The sequence below is a fragment of the Dasypus novemcinctus genome, chromosome 2 (genome assembly GCF_030445035.2).
Source record: "Dasypus novemcinctus isolate mDasNov1 chromosome 2, mDasNov1.1.hap2, whole genome shotgun sequence".
Taxonomy (NCBI): Eukaryota; Metazoa; Chordata; class Mammalia; order Cingulata; family Dasypodidae; genus Dasypus; species Dasypus novemcinctus.
The window spans coordinates 118,760,738-118,782,053 of NC_080674.1; the positions used below are offsets into that span (position 1 = coordinate 118,760,738).

General features: G+C 40.2%; 1 protein-coding gene across 2 annotated transcripts in view; it reads left to right on the forward strand.

The window, feature by feature from the left end:
* YTHDC2 (YTH N6-methyladenosine RNA binding protein C2) overlaps nt 1-21,316 on the forward strand; it is a 143,181-nt gene that overhangs the window by 23,876 nt on the left and 97,989 nt on the right. The window lies entirely within an intron of this gene.

Sequence of the window (21,316 nt, forward strand, 5' to 3'; positions counted from 1 at the left end):
TCCTGCTCTTCTGGGGTGCAGTGTTTTGTATATGTCTATTAGGTTTAATCCATTTATTATATTATTCAAGCTCTCTGTTTCTTTATTGATCCTTTGCCCAGATGTTCTATCTAAGTCTGAGAGTGGTGTATTGAAGTCTCCAAATATTATTGTAGGGATATATATTTCTCCCTTCCCTTTTGCCAGTTTTTGCCAGATGTATATTGGGGCATTCTGGTTAGGTACATATACATTTATAATTGTTATTTCTTCCTGGTGAATTGCCCTTTTTGTTAGTATATAATGGTCTTCCTTGTCTCTAATAATAATTTTGCTTTTAAAGTCTATTTCATCTGATGTAACTATAGCTTGTCTGCTTTTCTTGTTGTTGTGACTGTATGCATGGTATATTTTTTTCCAGCCTTCCACTTTCAATCTATTGGGCTAAGGTGAGTCTCTTGTAGACAGCATATATTGGCTCATATTTTCTTATCCATTACACAATTCTGTGTTTTTTGATTAGGGAGTTTAAAGTAATTCAATGTTAATACTGTAGAGGCAGTTATTATTTCTCCCATTTTGATCTTTGGGTTTTATGTGTTGTATTTTATTTTCACCACTTTTTTTTTTTTGACATTTTTAGTTACTTTTACTGATATAATCTTCATTTCTAGACTTTCTTCCAAGACTCTCTCTCTCCTTCCTTTCTTTTCAGGTTGTAGCACTCCCTTTAGTATTTCCTGCACAGGCAGTCTCTTTGTTTTAAACTCTCTCAGTTTTAGTTTATCTATGAATATGCTAAACTTGCCCTCATTTTTGAAAGACGGTCTTGCCAGATATAAGATGCTTAGCTGGCAATTTTTCTCTTTCAGTATCTTAAATATAACACTGCCTTCTTGCCTCCATGGTTTCTGATGAGAAATCAGCACTTAATCTTATTGGATACCCCTTATATATAATGCATTTGCTTTTCTCTTGCTGCTGTCAGTATTCTTTCTTTGTTTTTGGCATATGACATTCTGACTAGTATGCATCTCGGAGTTGGTCTATTCAGATTTATTCAGATGGGAGTACACTGTGCTTGTTGGACACAGAGATCTATGTCCTTCAGTAGGGCTGGGTAATTTTCTACCATTATTTCTTTAAAATTCCTTCTGCCCCTTTTCCCTTCTATTCTTTTTCTGGGACACCCATGACACACATGCTTGCATGTCTCTTACTGTTGTTTAGTCTCCTGAGACCTGTTCAATTTTTTCCCTTCTTTTCTTCATCTGTTCTTTTGTATGTTCACTTTTGGAGGCCATGTCTTCAAGCTCACTAATTCTTTTTTCTGCCTTCTCAAATCACTGTTATATGCCTCCATTGTATTTAAATTTCAGTTTTTGCACCTTTCATTCCCATAGATCTGCTATTTTTCTATATATGCTTTCAAATTCTTCTTTGTGCTCATCCAAATTCTTCTTAATATCCTTAATCTCTTTAGCCATCTCATTGAATTATTTAGGAAGATTTATTTGAATACCTATGATTAGTTGTCTCAACTCTTTGTCATTTGGGGGCTTATATATTTCCTTTAACTTGGCCATATCTTCCTGTTTCTTAGTATGGATTGTAATTTTTTGTTGGTGTCTTGCCAGCTGGCTTACTAGATGTGTTTATTCTGGGCTCAGTTTCTCTCTTTAGTTTAGGACTTTTTGCACTCATCTCTGTGGCATGGCCTATGGTTACCCAAAGAAAGGCTGGTGTAGGTACCCCCAGCTTCCTCCCTGCTAGAGGTGGGCCTGGGCCTTAGGCTAGAGCTGCAGTCCAATCTGAATGGAAAGGAACTGGTCCCTACCAGCATTGTGATTTTCACTCAGCCCCGTTTCTCTCATGCCTGGGGTGAAGTTAAAATGGTGGCTATCGGCCTCTTTCTGACTTTCAAACTTTAGCTGTTCTTAGGATTAGACTTTAACTAGCTGAATTTACTAATCAGCAGCTGAAGTTGGTGCACCACTGTCTCCTCCTCTCCCATCCCTGGGAAATGGAGTTTCCAATTCCAGCCATGGAATAGATCCTGAGGTGGCTTGTGCTGCCAGTGGAGTATGGGCATGGGCCTCTGTGATGTGCAGTGCTTTACTCACGAATCTTCTTTGCAGATGGGCAATCTCTTCCTTCCATTTATTTCAAGGATGTTGCAAGATGCTCCTCTGGTCTCCTAGAACCCCCAAACAGGCGATTTGTAGCTCTGGGCGATTACTAAATGCCCTGTAGCACAAAGCTGACTATTGGAGCTCCTTACTCTGCCACCATCTTGCTGGTTGTCCTTCCAGTGTATTTTTAATTTCATTTATTGCAACTTTCATTCCCATAAGATCTGCTATTTTTCTATGTGTGCTTTCAAATTCTTCTTTGTGCTCACCCAGTGTTGTCTTAGTAAATTTTTTGGCATCTGGCTTACTAGATATATTTATTCTGGGTGCAGTTTCTCTCTTTAGCTTAGGGCTTTCTTGCCCTTTCTCCTTTGCTGATTGTGTAATAGGAGCCAAGGATGTAGTTGGTGCTGTAAGCTGTGGAGGCTGAAACTGACCCTGTTGCCCCAGGGACTGATGAAATGCCTCTCACTTTTCTCCTTTACCAGGGACAGGAACAGAGTCACAGCCATGTGTAATAATCCAAGTAGTGCAGGCCAAAACTGTAGTGCCTCGGGAGACTGATGAAGCTTCATTCCCCTTCCTCTCCTGTCTGGGGTGGTGATGGAGCTGCAGGTGTGGGCTGCAATCTGTGCCAGGGGGCAGAGTTAAAATGGCAGCTACTGGCCTCTTTCTGACTTGTACAGGTTCAATTTTAGCTGTTTTTAGGATTATAATTTAGTCAGCTGAATTTACTAATCAGTAGCTGAAGTTGGTGTCTGACCATCTCTTCCTCCCCTGTTTTTGGTAAATGGAGCTTCCAACTCCAATGACAGAATATCTCCCAAGGTGGCTTGTTCTACAAGCACAGGCCTCTGCAGCATGGAGTGCTTTACTCCCGAATCTTCTCTGCAAATGGGCAGTCTCCTCCTTCCACTCTCTCAAAGATGTTGCAGGATACTCCTCTGGTCTCTTGGGACCCCTAAACAGGTGCCTTAGATTGCACTGGGCAATCACTAACTGCCCTGTAGGGTGAACTGACTCCTGGAGCTCCTTATTCTGCTGCCATCTTGCCCCTCCCTCTAATCTCATTCTATTTTCTAGTGACCTAAAGTCTAGTTATTAACTCCATGGGTTTACACAATATATTTATTTCATAATAGTGCAACCATACAGTATTTGTCCTTTTGTGTCTGGCTTGCTTCATTCAACATAATGTCCTCCAGGTTCATCCATGTTGTCATGACTTCATTTCTTCTTACAGCTGCATAATATTCCACTGTGTGTATACACTACAATTTATTTACCCACTTATTGATAGACACCTGGATTGTTTTCACCTTTTGCCAATTGTGAATAATGCTACTTTGAACATCAGTGTGAAGTTGTCTGTTCATGTCACTGCTCTCAGTTCTTCTGGGTATATATCTTGTAGTGGTACTGCTAGGTCACAAGTCTATATTCAACTTCTTTATGAACTGTGAAATAGTCCTCCACAGTGGCGGTACCATTCTATATTCCCATCTCCTGTGAAAAAGTATTCCTATCTCTCCACATCCTTTCCAACACTTGTAGTTTTCTATCTTTTTCATAGTGGTCATTCCAGTAGGTATGAAATGATATCTTGTTGTAGCTTTGATTTACATTTCTCTAATCACTAGGCAAACTAAAACACCTTTCTTTGAGCATTTTTAAATGTTTTTTTCCCTGCCATTTGTATTTCTTCTTTGGATAAATACATATTCAACTCTTTTGCCCATTTTATTAAATTTTGAAAATTTTTCTCCATTTTTTTTCTTTTTTTTTTTAATCCATTTTAAAAATCAGGTCATCTGTCTTTTTATAATTGAGTTGTAACATCTCTTTATGTATCATGGATATTAAACCCTTATTGGATATGTGATTTCTAAATATTTTCTCTCATTGAATCTGCTTCCTTTCCACCCTTTTGACAAAATCTTTTGAAGTGCAGAAGTGTTTAATTTTGAGGAGGTCCCATTTATCTATTTTTGTTGTTGTTGTTGCTTGTGCTTTGGGTGTGAGAGTCAAGAAACCACCACCTACCACAAGGTCTTGAAAATGTTTCCCTACATTTTCTTCTAGTATTTTATGGTCCTGGCTTTTATATTTAGGTCTCACATTCATTTTGAGTTGATTCTAATTGACAGAGTGAGATAGGAGTCCTCTTTCATTCTTTTGGTTTATGGATATCCAGTTCTCCCAGCATCATTTGTTGAAGAGATTCTTGTGCAGGTAATATATACTTGGTAGGTTTGTAAAAAATCAGTTGGCCTTAGATATAATGGTTTATTTCTGAACTCACAATTCTATTCCACCTATTGCTGTGGCTATATTTATGCCAATACCATGCAGTTTTGACCACTGTAGCTTTGTAATATATTTCAAGGTCAGACAGTGCAAGTCCTCCATCTCATTTCTTTTTCAGGATGCTTTTGGCTATTAAGGTGCCCTTTCCCTTACAATAAAGTTGGTAATTCCCTTTTCTGTTTCTTTAAAGAGCCTGTTGGAATTTTGATTGAAATTGCATTGTATTATGGACTGTCTCATCAAGGACGACGAGATGGTCCCGCAGAGGGTGCGGCTGCAGCACGAGGCCATCCTGGAGCATCCGCAGAGCGTGCCGTCTTGCAGAACCCGTGCTGCCATTGTAAAGCCCCGCTGGGTCTGGCGCTCCAGACCAGGCCTGCACTTGTGCACTGCCCGCCCTCTAGTCCCTGCCTCCAGTCGTCAGCACACGTCAGTCACGGGGTCTGTCCCAGCACAGCCCCACTCGTGGGCGGCGAGGGGCCTGCGAGCATCTGTCCAGCATGCGGCGCCCACAGCCCACCACTGAGGGGCCGGCGCAGAGCGCCCACGGTTCCCAGGCATCGCCGACCTCTGATGAGAGTCGTGTGTGTTACTCAAAAGAAGGGACTCAAAATATACTTTCTGGAGATAAAACTTAAAAAAAAAAAAAAAAAAAAAAGAAATTGCATTGTATTTATAAATCAGTTTGTGTAGGACTGACATTTTCACAATATTTAGTCTCCCAATTCATGAACATGGAAAGTCTTTCCATTTGTTCAGATCTTCTTTGATTTCTTTTAGCATTGTTTTGTACTTTATTAAATATAGGTCCTGTATATCTTTGGTTAAATTGATTCCTAGGTATTTGGGTCTTTTTGTTGGTATTGTAAATAGAATTTTTTTCTTGACTTCCTCCTCAGATTGTTCAGACCAGTGGACAGAAACATTACTGATTTTTGCATGTTGATCTTGTATCCTGCCACTTTGCTGAACTGAGTTATTAGCTCAAGTAGCTTTGTCATAGACATTTCAGAATTTTCTAAATATAGGATCATGTCATCTGTGAATAGTGAGAGTTTTACTTTCTTTGGATGCCTTTTTTTCCCCTTGTCTAATTGCCCTAGCTAGGACTTCTAGCACAGTATTGAATAACAGTGGTGACAATGGGCATTCTTGTCTTGTTCCCTATCTTCAAGGGAAAGCTTTCAACCTTTTCCCATTGAGTATGATGTTGGCTATGGGTTTTTTTTTTTTACATATACCCTTTATCATATTGAGGAATTTTCCCTCTATTCCTATCTTTCAAAGTGTTTTCATTAAGAAAGGATGCTAGATTTTTTCAAATGCCTTTTTGGCACCAATAGAGATGAATGGTAGTTTTTTTCCCCTTCAATAATGTGGTATAATATCTTAATTGATTTTATTTTGTTGATTCACCCTTTCATACTAGGAATAAATGTAACTTGGTCATGGTGTGTCATTCTTTTGATAAGCTGTTGGGTTCTATTTGCAAGAATTTTGTTGAAATGTTTGCATTTATGTTTGTTAGAGTGGGCTGTAATCTTCTTTTCTTGTAGTATCTATATCTGGCTTTGGTATTAGGGTGATGTTGGCTTCATAAAATGTGTTGGGTATTGTTCCCTCCTCTTCAATTTTTTGATAGAGTTTCAATATGATTGTTGTTAATTTTTTCAAAATGCTTGGTGGAATTCACAGGTGAAGCCATCTGGTCCTGGACTTTTTTTGGGGGGGGAGATTTTTGATGACTGTTTTAATCTCTTTAAATATGACTGGTTTGTTGAATTCTTGTATTTCTTGTAAAGCCAATGTCAGTTGTTTATGCTTGTCAAGGAATTTGTTCATTTCATCTAGGTTTTCTAAGTTTGTTGGCATATAGTTTCTCATAATATCCTCTTATGATCCTTTTTATTTCTGTGAGGTCAGTCATAATTTTCCCCCTTTCAATTCTGATTGTATCTATTTGCAACTTCTCATTTTCTTTCTTAGTCTAGCTAGGGGTTTGTCAATTTTATTGATCTTCTCAAAGAATCAGCTTTTGGTTTTGCTGATTCTCTCTCTCTCTCTTCGTTCTCAATTTCACTTATTTCTGCTCTTTATTATTTCTTTCCTTCTGCTTGGTTTGGGATTGTTTTGCTCTTCTTTTTTTTAGTTTCTCCAGTTGTTCAGCTAGATTTTTAATTTTTGGTCTTTCTTTTTTTTTAATATATGATTTAGGGTATAAATTTTCCTCTCCCACTTCCTTCCCTGTATCCCATACATTTTGATAAGTTGTGTTCTCATTTTCGTTTGTCTCAATATATTTATTGATTTCACTTGCAATTTTTTCTTTGACCCACTGATTATTTAGGAGTGTGCTATTTAGGCTACACTTATTTGTGAGTTTTTTTTTCCAGTTTCATTTCATTATGGTCTGAGAAAAATGCATCTCATCCTTCTTCAAATACATGAGAGGTTAAAGTATACCTATGCTTTAAATACTGGATTTTTCAATAGAAAGGAATTATTAAATGTTCAGTGATAAGCTCTGGTATTTTCAGTAGGTTTTTTATATTTTTTCGTTTCAGGGGGTTCCAGGAAAGGGTTCCGCAAATAGCCCCATTTCTGAGTCCTTCTTAATAGTCTCCTAAAAGATAAAACCTTCTGAGTTCATTCTCCCAGCTCTGCCACATTCTGTCATAGATTCTTATCTTAGTCTTGTTACAACCACAGATAAATCCTTGAAGTGTCGTCATTTCTACACTTGATTTTCATAGCCTGCTCTTGACTGGCATCCAAACAGCTTGATTTCCTTATAGTTCTACAAGAACACATGCCAGCTTTCATATTTATATCACTCCTATCTTCCAACAGTGACTCCATTGTCCACTAAGGTGAAGTTCCTCTGCTACCAGGCCATAGACTAGACACACATTGATTTCTAGTGCTTTCTTGCTTGCTCTCTTCGACCTGCTTCTTCATTCTCCTTTTGAGGGGTTTTCAAAGTTACGACCTGGTATGTTCTCTTACAGTCCACTCCCTTACTTAGAAAGTTCTTCCCTGTGAGCTTCTCCTAATCTTCTTCTTCCCCATTTACTGTACATCTTTTTAAAATAGCATCTTCTTTTAAAAAGGAAACATGACAAGTCTGCCTGGAAGAGATGATTTTCCTCCTCTCCTCAATCATCCTCAGTATAAGATAAAAGTGCTCAATAAGTTACACTATGTGTCTACTGACACACTGTGTTCACATTTTAGGGCTGGGCTTTAGTGTTTGACGGAGGGTTTAAGCGTCTTTCAGGTATTATTGAGAGCACATTCTTTTTTTTAAATTTATTTTTTTATTTCTCTCCCCTTCCCCTCCTAACCCCCTCGTTGTCTGCTCTCTGTGTCCTTTTGCTGTGTGTTCTTCTTCGTCTGCTTCTGTTGTTGTCAGCAGCACAGGAATCTGTGTCTCTTTTTGTTGCATCATCTTGTGTGTCAGCTCTCTGTGTGTGCGGTGCCATTCCCAGGCAGGCTGACCTTTCTTTTGTGCTGGGTGGCTCTCCTTATGGGGCGCACTCCTTGCATATGGGGCTCCCCTATGCAGGGGCATACCCCTGCGTGGCACGGCACTCCTTGCCCACATCAGCACTGCGCATGGGCCAGCTCCACACGGGTCAAGGAGGCCCGGGGTTTGAACCGTGGACCTACCATGTGGTAGACGGATACCCTACCCTAACCACTGGGCCAAGTCCGCTTCCCTGAGGCACATTCTTTATAGATACCCATTTAAATTTTAAACATGGAGACCTAAGAAATCATGCCTATTTAACTTTTTTCTGTATGGGTCTTGAATATATTATGAGTTTAATGTTTTTCCCAGTGATTGGGATATGCTATGATAACATAAGAGTGGGTAAGAAAAAGGAAAAATACAAACTAATTGATAGCATATTCCAAAAAGAGTCTACTTTTATGACTTTTAGATATGAGCACTGCCTCACATGAACTGAATTGCTCTCATCTCAATGTTTACTATAATTATTGCTATTACTACAATAACCGAAGTTGTATGCTAAAATTAATGACTTTCAATACCCAGGACCAAATGCAAAAGATAGCTTTCTAGTACCACCTTGTGGCTAAACTATTAATATATACTTTAAACTCACTACTTTATTATGTAGGTAAATGGATACATATAGGGGTTTGACAAAATATGCACATTTCAAGATATATATAGTTATATATGTATAACATTACATATATATCAGTACATATTTATTATATGCACATTTCTCAAATAATAGAATTAGAAGAAATTTTAAAATTACTTAAACCTCAGGTAGTGGGAACAAATTTCATTCCACAGATTCACATGTACAGGATTTATTTACTATGTATTAAATTTCTCTCAGCTAATTCAGAAGGCTCCCTAGTCCTTTGCATAAGCTTGCTTCTAAGATTTGGGTACTTATGCAGTGTGAAGACATCAGGAAGTGTGGGAAGGGGTTTCTGAATCTTGGTCATCAAGCTCCACAGGTCACTGCTGAGTAACTCATTTCTTATTCCCACCTACAAGAGACTCTTTCTGGTCAGGTGTGTCTCTATGCTAATTCTGGACCCTTCTTGGCTACCAGGAATACTCTGCTGCTCTATACCACACTGAACCCCACCGAGCCCCACTTGCCTAGACATACCATGCCACCATTGCTTCCTCGGCTGCCTCTACCTGGGAAAGCAGCACAGGTCATTCTCCCAAACCATCCAGGGTCTTTATGTTGTCCCCCACTCCCTTCCACCCCAACCCCCCCCCCCACCCCAGACCCCTAGGGAATTGGGGAGCAGGACTCAGAATCCTTTACAGTGACTCACTGGCATGTAATTCTATCATTTCTTCCTTTCCCAAGCCTGAAAAATTATTTTCTAATCTTAGTAGTGAGGAGTCCTGTCATGACTTTATGTTTTTCTCTCATCATTTGTTACTTCTGATTCTCCCAGAACCTAGGCTTTGAAACTCAAAATCCAAAAGAGGTCTTTTTTTCTGTATTTTCTGTGAATGTATTTGTAATAGATCTGTTTATTGCCTGCCCGGATCTGCTGAAACTATTGGCTGATAACTTAAAGTGACCACCTTCTCCAGAGAATTGCCCTTTACCAAAAGGTTACCATTTCTTCTGGAAAGCAACTCCCCATCCCTCCAGAACTCAGTCAATGACTGACTGACAGAGGACACAAAAGACCAGCTCTATTCCTCTATCGTTGAGGGAAGGCCCGGCAGTGCAACCGTCTAAGCCATGAGACTTGCGCTACAAGACACGGGACTATGAGTAAACTCTAGCCCCCACATACCCTTGAGTAAACTCAGGGATGGTCTTCAAAGCGCTGAGTCACGGGGCGAGGACAGTGTGCATGCGCCGAGCCGCCATTTCATCTCCTTCCGCCATTTTGTCTAGTAAATCTATAGTTACCATATATAGACATATTGCTGTCCCAACCAATCAGATAATGTTTCCGCGTTCACCCCATATAACTCCCGTCCACTACCCTTTCCCTGGACCCGCTCGCAGATCACGCATAAGCCTGCGCGCCCTGGCTCCCCCGCTTCTGCCAATAAAGCTGTCTACTTCTCCTGGCCAGTGGCTTGCGTGAGTTTGTAGCGCGGTCCCCCTTCGCTGACTAGCAGCCCCGGCCAGCAGTCCCCGGCGCACGGCTGGTGAGGTGTGTCGACAGCCCGCGGCTCGCAAAGGCGGAGCGAGGAAGGCTTCCAGCAGCCACCCCGGCGGCGGCGGAGAAAGCAAAACCAACATCCGTGCGGGCGGCGCGACTCCCTGCTGGCATATCGTGGGCCACCTCTACAGTGCAACTGATGCTCCAGAGCTTCTTTGTGAAATCAGACTACAGCTGGCCTCCATCTGAGAGACTATTCTTGCTTAACTTTTTCCCTGACCTAATCCTTCTTCCTTCAGTCTCCTCCTGAGAGCACTTCCCACAGCACATCACTTGAACAAGAAGCTCTTTCTCAAGCATTGCTTCTGGGGAACTGAAACTGACCTAAGACAATATTCCTTTCCTGAGACAATGTACCCTAAATGGCCTAGCTGAAGAAGGGGAAAGGGGTAGAAGAATGGGAAAGTGGGGGAGGTTAGGGGACAAAAGGCAGAAAGAAATATCAGTAAGAGCAACAATAAAAGCATATTGGGGCAAGTGGATTTGGCCCAACAGATAGGGCGTCTACCTACCACATGGGAGGTCCAAGGTTCAAACCCAGGGCCTCCTGACCCATGTGATGAGATGGCTCACGTGCAGTGCTGATGCGCGCAAGGAGAGCCCTGCCACACAGGGGTGTCCCCCGCATGGGGGAGCCCCATGTGCAAGGAGTGCGCCCCGTAAGGAGAGCTGCCCAGCATGAGAAAAGTGCAGACTGCCCAGGAGTGATGCCGCACACATGGAGAGCTGACACAGCAAGATGATGCAACAAAAAAGAGACGTGGATTCAGCGTGCCACTGACAAGAATGCAAGCAGACACAAAAGAACACACAGCAAATGGACACAGAGAGCAGACAACTGGGGGGGGGGGGTGCGGGGAAGGGAAGAGAAATAAATTAAAAAAAATAAATCTTTAAAAGAAAAAAGCTTATCAGTTCTGTTTTAAGAGTATGTTAATCTACCAGCCCAATTTTATAGATGATAAAGAGTTAATTATACTTAAAGCAGAGTTCCTGATCATGCTGTTATGCTACAAGTAGTTTACAGGCACATCAAGATACTGTTGCTCCTCACCATCCCAGGGTCCACAAGATGGAGGAATATAATATTGGTTGGAGTAGACTTGCTGGTATTCTACTATAGAACTATTGTGACTCTAGCAATAGAAGAAATTGTATCATTGATATGAAGATGGTGGCCATGGGAGTTACTGAGGGCAGGGAGAGTGGGGAGGAGGTGTGATATGAGGAATTTTTGGGACTTGGAGTTTTCCTGAATGATATTGCAGGGACAGATGCAGAACTTTGTTTATCCTGCCATAACCCACTGGATGGACTGGGGGAGAGTGTGAACTACAGTGTAAACTATGGTCCATGTGGTGTGGTAGTGCTCCAGGGTATAGTCACTAAATGCAATGAAAATGCCTCACTGATGAAAGGGGATGTCAATGTGGGAGAAGCGGGAGATAGGGGGTGGTGGGTGGGGTGGAGGGGAGTGGGGTACATGGGAACCTCATGTTTTTTAACGTAATGTTTTGTGTGATCTATTTATCTTAAAAAAAAAAAAGACAATTAAAAAATATACAGGGTTCCTATTTGGAATGATGGAAATGTTTTGATAATAGATATTGGTGATGGTTACTTAACATTGTGAACACAATTAACAGCATTGAAATATATCTCTGAATGTGATCAAAAGGGGTAATGTTAGATTGTATATATGGTAACAGAATAAAATTTTAAAAAAATTCATGTAATTACACTACACAAATAGTGAACCCTAAGTTAAACCATGGAATTTAGTCAATAGTAAAATTATAAAAATGTGCTATCATTTATTTTAGCAAATGTTGCACACTAATGCAAGGCTTTGATGGTGAGTTGGGAATCTTGTATTTTCTGCGTGGTTTTTCTGTAAGCCTACAAGTTCTCTAATAAAGAAAAAAATGTGAAAGAAAGAAAAAGAGATACTGATGCTCCAATCTTTGGAATAGTTTAGTAGGACCTGGGGCAGCCAGGTCTCCCAGCCCAGTCACTTCTGCCCAAGATCAGACTTCTCTCTATCTCAACACATTAGTCAGCATAAGCTGTTTTGTATCAGTTATCTCTTGCTGTGTTACAAACCTAAACTAAAACTTAGTGGCAGTAAACAAAATCCGTTTTATTTGCTTACATATTCTGTGGGCCAATAATTTAGGCTGTATTTAGCTTGGAGATCTTTTGCTGATCCTACAGGGCACTTATGTGACTACAGTCACCTGGCAGCTAATCTGAGGCTAGACTTTCCAATATGGCCTTTCTCATGTGTCTAACAATTGGTACTGCCTGATGCCTGGGCCATATGTCTCCAGCAGGCTAGCCCAAGCCTCTTTACTTGATGGAAGAAGAGTTCTCAGCAGCAAGATAAGGTAAGCCCTAATATACAAGCACTTTTCAAGTCTTTGATTGTGTCATATTTGCTGATGCTCCAATAGCCAAAACAAGTTACATAGCCAAGGCCCAAGGTAGTTTTGAAGGAAACTAGGCAAGGGTGTGAATACAGGGAGGTGTGATTCATAATGGACCATTAATATAACATTCTACTACACTAGTATAACAAACACCTCCCAAAATCTCAGTGCACTGGATTTTCCCCTTCTTCAGCTAGGTCATTTAGAGTCCATTGTCTCAGTTGAGCAACATTTACTTCCCTAGGGTCCATTGTCTCAGGAAACGAATATTATCTTGGGTCAGTCCAAGGATTATTTCTTACCCATGTTGTAGTCCAATGTAGGTTGGTGTGGGGACTGTCTTCACCATATTCATTCAGGAATACAAGGCTCCTTCCATCTAGTGGCTCTTCTGTTGCCTAAGATCTTCAGTCAGATCAGGGAAAGCAGAGAATGGAGGACTCATGAAATGTTTTAGAAGTCAGACCTAGAAGTGGTACACATCAGTTCCACATTTCAATGGCCAGAAATCAGTCACATGGCCCCACTTAACTGCAAGGGTGTTGGGAAATATCATGACATGCAAGAAAGAAAGAAGAAATACATTTCTTGGTCAGCATTAGTATTCAAGGTCACCAAATAGCATTTGATCCCTTTTACTCACATGTAGAGTACACACATTAACCCTCACCATTCCTGAAATACCCACAGTCTTATTCAGTTACTACATCCAGGATCTGTGGTTGATGCACTTAGGTTCAGATGTATCACCTCATGGTCAGGTGACATATGTATATATTACAAAGACTGCCCCCACCCATCTAATCTATGCAAAGTAGTGGAACAGGGCTAGGATAACTGCATTAAAAGCTTCCCTTTAGTACTAGAAAAATGTACATCACTATTGCAAGGTGTTAAGAATGTGTAGACGCATGGGAAAATGCAATTAACATAAACCACAGACTACAATTAACAGTAATACTGTAATATTCTTGCATCAATGCCAAAGATGTACTGTGTTAATAATAGGGGGTATGGAAAAATACAACAAATGTATGCTATAGACCACATTAATCTGATGATATTTTATAATCTGTAACAAATATTCCAAAACAGTGTAGTGTATTAGCAGAGGGGTATTGTAAAAGAATTCCATACATGTGCACGATTGTTTGTATGTTCACAACCTATCTAATAAAAATGTATTAAAAAAAAAAAGCTTCCCTTTAGAGAAGGGAAGAATGCAGTTACTAACTGATCTATAGCAATTATGGAAATCTCCTGAACAGACATATGAAGGTCCCCTATTTTGGGGATGGGAGAATTTCCTTGTTTAGGTCCTCATTCTGCTCTCTGGGATGGACATCTTTGTCCATTTTTCTTTATGTTTCTTTATATTCCCTGGCTTCATTCTTCTTTGCCTATCATCCTCCTTAACCACATCAAGAGTGGGTATTGGTAAGGATGTCTTCCTTGGGGACTGCACAACTTTTAAGGTCTGCTTCCTGACAGAACAAACCTGGAAGGGTTGTGGCAAGATTTATTTCACCATTCAATCTGTAAATTAAAATCTTTTTTCAGTCTGATTCATGGTTTCTTTGGAAATATACTTTCCTCAAAAAATTTGTAGGCTTCTGACTCATTTACTTCCAGCCAGTTTTATGTAGCAGAACCACATTCGAGTTTTTTTCTTAAACATAGTTCTCTAGCCTGATTTAGGTCTTTGCCTCCTTTTTCCTATGCCTTCCTTTCCCTACGTAATGCCAGCTAATGTGAGGCTATCTGAAACAATAAATGAGAAGACTGCACCTTTCATCTGATCTTTTCTATGGGTGACACATTTGCTTATTGAGAAGTCTTAACTGGTGCCTCAAAGCCTATAAGAAATCTTATCTTTAATGTTTAAAGTCTAACAATAGGGTGGCTCTCCCTTTTACAAGGCTCTGAATTTCTAGACTATTCCCTTTCATTTCTGCTTGTAAATCAGGCAAATTCTTTCTTTAGCTCATTTATTTCATGGAATAACTTAAATGAAAAATTGCAAAAATGGAACAGAAATCCCATATACCCTTTACCCAGCTTCCCCTAATGCAAATATCTTATGCAAACATACAGTGATTACAACAAAAAATTATTATACCTTACTCTAATTTTGCCAATTTTTTCACTATTTTTTTTTCCTGGTTCAGGTCCCAGTTCAGGAATATCCGATGCATTTAGGGTTTTTGTTTGTTTGTTTTTTCTTCTTACTCGCCTCCAATCTGTGAAAATCCCCCAATCTGTCTTTGCTTTCCATGATCTTGACAATTATGAGCAGCACAGCTCAGTTATTTTGTAGACTGTTTCACAGTTTGGATTTGTCTGATGTTTTCTCATGATTACACTGAGATTTTGTATTTTTGGCAAGAATATTGCAAAAGTGATATTGTGCATCACATCAGGAGGTAAATGATGTTGAAACATCTTATCACTGGTGATGTTAACTTTGATCACTTGATTGAAGTGGTGTCTGCCAGGTTTCACTACTGTATAGTTACTGTGTTCCCTTTGTAGTTAGTGAATATCTAGTACAGAAATAGTCTGACTATGCAAATGCTGTGTTTCTTATCATACTTTCACCCACTAATTTTTGCATCTATCAATAGATCTGTAGATCAATAGATGTTTTTGCTTGCAATGATTATGAGTGTATTATTGCCTAATGGTGATTTTTTATTTTCATCATTTCTTCTACATTTATTAATTAGAATCCTTCTGTAAGGAAGAGCTGTCTTTCTCCTCCATTTATTTTTTTATTGGTTAATCATGGTTATTTTATTATATGGGTTATAGTCCAATACTATCATTATTCGTTTTCAAATTGTGCCAACTTTGACTCCTCAGAGTTCCTTGATGCTCTTGTTGCAAGTCCCTATCCTTTTTAAAGGACTTTCTGACTTTCTGATGTCTCAAGATGCTCCAGGGGCTCATCTTGTCTGTGTCTTGAACAAACCATGGAATCAACCATTTCTCTAGGGAGCCCTGGATCCTTTTATCAGAGAGTGGTATTTAGAAACTAAGATCTGAGTCCTAGGTGTACTCACTGATGTTGGAGTGTCCTTGCCTCTAGGCCCTCTAAGTATGTATACTCACACATACATACTCATCTAATTTTATTTCTATATCTATCATATATGTATATATATATGTATATCTGGGAATATATGAAAAGCTATTTCCCCAATATATCATAGTTAAACTTATTTTTAAATCCTCTAATCATGAAACCTCAACTCCTTTTATTTGAACCTATAACTTTCAACTTACTTGTTAAGTTTATTTCTCAGAGATTTAAAGTCTTCAGATTGTTCCTATGCTAGTGAAGCCCTGAAACCCAGCAGGTATGCAGTCAACACCCAAACTCCAGTTCTTTGGGCCTGCCCTGGACTAATAACAAAACAATGACAATGGACCAGCCCCATCCCAAAAGCAAGGAGTATCTTTACCTACAAGCAAAACAATTCCAACCCTCTGCCCTATAATATCTATATCCCTTCTCAGTCTGAAGCAGTCAGAGTGGACATCATCCCAAATCCCTCAAAATTGAGGAATGAACAAAAATAAGGTGTGTAACTGATGACTGAAGCAGATTTATTGTTATTGTAGTTGTTATCTTGTGTTAGCTGAGTAATTTTTAACATTGATTATATAGAGAGAGAGAGAAAGAGAAAGAGCGTGAGCAAGAGAAAGGGGGTAGGGGTAGAGAAAAGAGTGTCAGAGAGAAAACAACTTTTTAAATTGTGTTCACACAATATGATTGCTTAGGGATGACATGGTTGCTTGGGGCTGCAAACAAGAGGGAAGTGGCAGACTCTCTAAGGATGGCAGAGCAGTAAACTGGAAAAATCCTGGATCATTGAGAGCACTGGTGTACTGTTAAAAAGAAATCAACCCAGGAACTACCTACCTTAGGCTTCCTATTATAGGAGATGATAAATATCCTTATTTGGGGACTGATTTTGCTTGAGTTTTATGTTACCTAAAGCCCAAAATATCTTAATTAGTATTGCATGCTAAGGATAAGCCAGGAACTGTGCTAAGCCCTTTATCTGTATAAAGGTAATTTAATATAATTTAACCTCCTTAATAACAAGGTGATGCAGGTGTTTTGATCCCACACATTTCACTAGTGAGGAAACTGGATTAAAACCCTAGGCCTGACTCATGCTAAAGGCAACTTGAAATCGTTTTGTAAATATTCTATGCTTTCCCTATCTTGAATTTTTCTCTAAAATACATGTAAAAAATAGAACTGTAATGTATCACTCTAAGCACCCAGAAATTTCCAAGTCTATAAAAAATATTAGAGAATGTAGAATCTGATCAAGCTTGTATTTTATTGCTATGCAACTTCAAGCAAGTGGTTATTCTCTTTTATTTCAAGAAACATTTTCCATATCATTGCTAGGCACCAGGATATAAACATTTAGACATTTATCCAAAGAGTAAGGAAAGAAGGCAGGAAATAGTATTCAATGAGTGCGAGGTACTTAACATCTCTCATGTCATATTCACAAATATCCTATGAAGTGAAGGTTAAATATACTCATTTATACAAGAAAAAAATGAAGCTCAGAGAATCTAAGTAAGTAGCTCAAGTCGTAAAGCTAATAAAGGATGGAGCCAATAAATGGTGGAACTCAGATACGATGGAGTGAGTTAAAAATAATATGTGTCTGTTTTAGTCAGTCAAAGGGGTGCTGCTGCAAAGTAAGAGAACTCTGTTAGCTTTTATAAAGGGTATTTATTTGGGGTGGAAGCTTACAGTCACAAGGCCCTAAAGAGTCCAACTCAAGGTACCGTAAGAGGTACTTTCTTACCCAAAGTCATTTGGCACATGTTAAAGCATGGATGATGTCTGTGAGGCGTTCAGCCTTTCTTCCTCCTCTTAAGTCTCCGTGGTCCCAGCTTCTTCTGAATGCAGCTGTAGGCTGGCATAAGGCATGTTCGTCTCTCTCCCTGGGGCTCATTTCTTTCTGGGCTCAGCTGCTCTGGTCTCTTCACAAGGTCAGACGTAGACATTAGGCTCATCTCTTTTTGCAGGGTTGTGTCTATGGCACACTCTCTCTTCCTGAGTATCTGTGTATCTACTTCTGTGTAAGAGTCTGTTTTATCAGCCCAAGGGGGCTGGGACTCAACACTGAGTCACACTCTAATCAAAATCCTAATCTTAATTTAATCGGACATCTCAGCTAAATCTAATACAATCAAAGTATATCATGCCCAGAAACAGACCAGTTTACAAACATAATCAAATATCTTTATTGGAAATCATGAATAATATCAAACTGCTACAGTGTCTGACCCCATGCAAAATGTTTTCAGTTTTATAACAATATATTTGGTGCATCCAAATGTACTTTCTATGTTTTGTCAAAGATTATTATGAAAGTTTTCTGAAGGCAAACTTGTTTTGTAAATTCACAACTATTACTATACACTTATTGTTTATGTATGTTTATGTATGAGTGATATACTTCAATAAATTAAAAAAAAATACATGCCATATAGGATCACGGCATACATAAAACCCTCCAATGGCTCCCGATTGCTACTAGAACAAATCCTGAATTCCTTACCATGACCCTCAAGACACTACCTAATATGGCCCTGCCTTACCTCCATGAACTCATCCCCCACCACTCTTATCCAATAATTTCTTTCTATTAGTTGAACACATCAAGCTCATTACCATCTGGAGATCTTTCTACTTGCTTAATTTCCTCATGCACAGGACAACTATCATCCCAGAACTTTACATGGATGCCTGTTTCTCATCATCTAAAGTCGGATCCTATCCCTTAACCAGACAGTCTCTCTCACATCAGTCTGTTATCACTGATTGATTTTTTTTCTCTCCCACAAAAATACAAGCTCCTTAAGAAAGGAACCTTGTTTATTTTGTTTATCACTGTTTCATCAGCACCTACAACTGCATAGGCATGCAATAAATATTTATTTGTAGGTCATATTTTATAATCTGGAATTAGGATTGGGCATATCTGACTTTTCCCTTCTCTTCTCCTTCTGGGATGTTCATGACACATTTGTTTGCACATCTCTTGCAGTCATTTAGTTCCCTGAGACCTTGTTCAATTTTTTTCCATTCTTTTCTGCATCTGTTCTTTTTTTTTTTTTTTTTAAGATTTATTATTTATTTATTTCTCTTCTCTCCCTCTCTGTGTCTCCTCTCTGTGCCCATTCGCTGTGTGTGTTCTTCTGTGTCTGCTTGATTCTTGTCAGCGGCACCGGGAATCTGTTTCTCTTTTTGTTGTGTCATCTGGCTGTATCAGCTCTCCATGTGTGCAGCGCCACTCCTGGGCAGGCTGCACTTTTTTGGCACAGGGCAGCTTTCCTTATGGGGCGCACTCCTTGCACATGGGGCTCCCCTACATGGCACGGCACTCCTTGCGCATATGAGCACTGCGTGTGGGCCATCTCACTACACGGGTCAGGAGGCCCTGGGTTTGAACTCTGGATCTCCCATGTGGTAGGCAGGTGCTCAATCAGTTGAGCCAAATCTGCTTCCCATCTGTTCTTTTGTATGTTCACTTTCAGAAGCCATTTCTTCAAGCTCACCAATCCTTTCTTCTGTCTCCTCAAATCTGCTATTATATGATTCCAAAGTTTTAAAATTTCATTTACTGCACCTTTCATTCCCATAAGATCTGCTATTTTCTATGTATGCTTTTAAATTCTTCTTTGTGCTCATCCAATGTCTTCTTAATATCCTTAATCTCCTTAGCCATCCCATTGAACTTACTAAGGAGATTTGTTTGAATATCTATGATTAGTTGTCTAAACTCCTTTATGTCATTTGGAGTCTTGTTCCTTTAACTGAGCCATATCTTCCTGTTTCTTGGGGTGGATTGTAAATTTTTGTTGGTGTCTTGGTATCTGGCTGTAGTTTTTCTCTTTAGTTTAGGGCTTTCTTGCCCTTTCTCCCTTGCTGGTTGTGCAGTAGAAGCCAAGGATGTAGTTGGTGCTGTAAGCTGAGGAGGCTCAAGCTGCCCTCATTGCGTCATGGACCAGTGAAACTTTTCCCAACTTTCCCTTTTGCCAGGGGTAGGGACAGAGTCACAATTGTGTGGAATAATCCAAGTTGTACAGGCCTAGACTGTAGTAGCCTAGAGAGACTGCTGCAGCTTCACAACCCTTTCTCCCTTGCCTGGGGTGTGGATGGAGCTGCAGGTGTGGGCAGCAATCTATGCACTACAGGTCCATGATGACCACACTTGCCCCAGTAGACTTTTAATTATTCAGTTTGTGCCAGCCAAAGGTACCCTCAATTACCTGGATAGGCTGGTGCAGGGCCTGCCAGCCTCCTCCCTGCCAGAGGCAGGGCTAAAGCATAGCCTAGGGCTGCAGGCTGATCTGGGTGAAAGAAATGGGTTCCTACCATCACTGTGATTTTTGGTCAGCAGAGCTTCCCCTCATGCTGGGGGCAGATTCAAAATGTTGGCTACTGGCCTCTTTCCAACTTGGACAGTTTCAAACTTTAGCTGTTTCAAGGGTTATACCTTAGTCAGCCGAGTCTACTAATCAGTAGCCAACCAAAATCAGTGTCCAACCATCTCTTCCTCCCCTCTTTTTGGGAAATGGAGCTTCCAATTCCAGCCACAGAATAGCTCCTGAGGTGGCCTGTGCTGCCAAAGTAGGATAATCACCGGCCTCCACAGCTTGGCCGGTAATTTCCCCGAGAGGCTAGTGTAGGCCTTCCAGCTTCCCCCCTTTTGGAGGTGGGGCTGGGGCTTAGGCTAGAGATGCAATCTGACCTGGATGGAAAGAAGCTGGTCCCCACCAGCACTGTGATTTTTCAGTCTTCTCCACTTCCCCTTGTGTCAGGTGTGGAGTTAAGATGGTGCCTACTGGCCTTTTTCTGACTTGGACAGGCTCAGACTTTAGCTGTTCTTAGGATTATACTTTAGCCCACTGAATTTACTCATCAGTAGCTGAAGCTGGTGCCCAGTGGTCTCTTCCTCCCCCATTTTTGGGAAGTGGAGCTGTCAGTTCCACTCATGGAACAGTTCCCAAGCTGGCTTGTACCTCCAGTGGCTGCACTCTACTTAAGAATATTCTCTGCAGATGGGCAGTCTCCTCCTTCCTTTCCTTCAAGGATGTTGCAGGATGCTCTTCTGGGCTCCTAGAGTTCCCAAACAGGTGCATCAGCTAGCTCTATATAGCTCTGGGTGTTTACTAACTACCTTGTAGCAGGAGCTGACTCTAGGAGCCATCTTGCTATTTGTCTATGGCATATATTTTTAAAAGATAGCTCTGGATGCTCTCTAGAGAAAGGAATGGAAGCAGTTAGGGTGTTTAGGCTTATGCTAGGGGGATTACATACCAGCTCTTATAAACTCCCCTGAGCACCCAAAAAGATTACACTCCCCATTACATTTCATCATATAGCATTTATCACTACTATTTAGTCATTTACTTATTGTCTGTCATCCTTACTTAGGACTGTCAGATAAAATACAGATGCACAATTAAATCTGAATTTCAGATACACAGCAAATAACTTTTTTTTGCGAGTCTGTGTCAAATATTGCATAGGAAATACACAAGTATTCCTTATTTATATGAAATTCAAACTAACGGGCAGTCTGTGTTGTTATTGGCTACATTTTGCTATCAACTCCATGAGGACAGGAACCTTGTTTGTCTTGTTCCCCAAGAAAAGTTGCTAGGGCCCAGCAAATACGTGGTCACATAGGAGGAGCTCATACATGCTTATAGAAAGAGTTAATGAAGGATTAAACG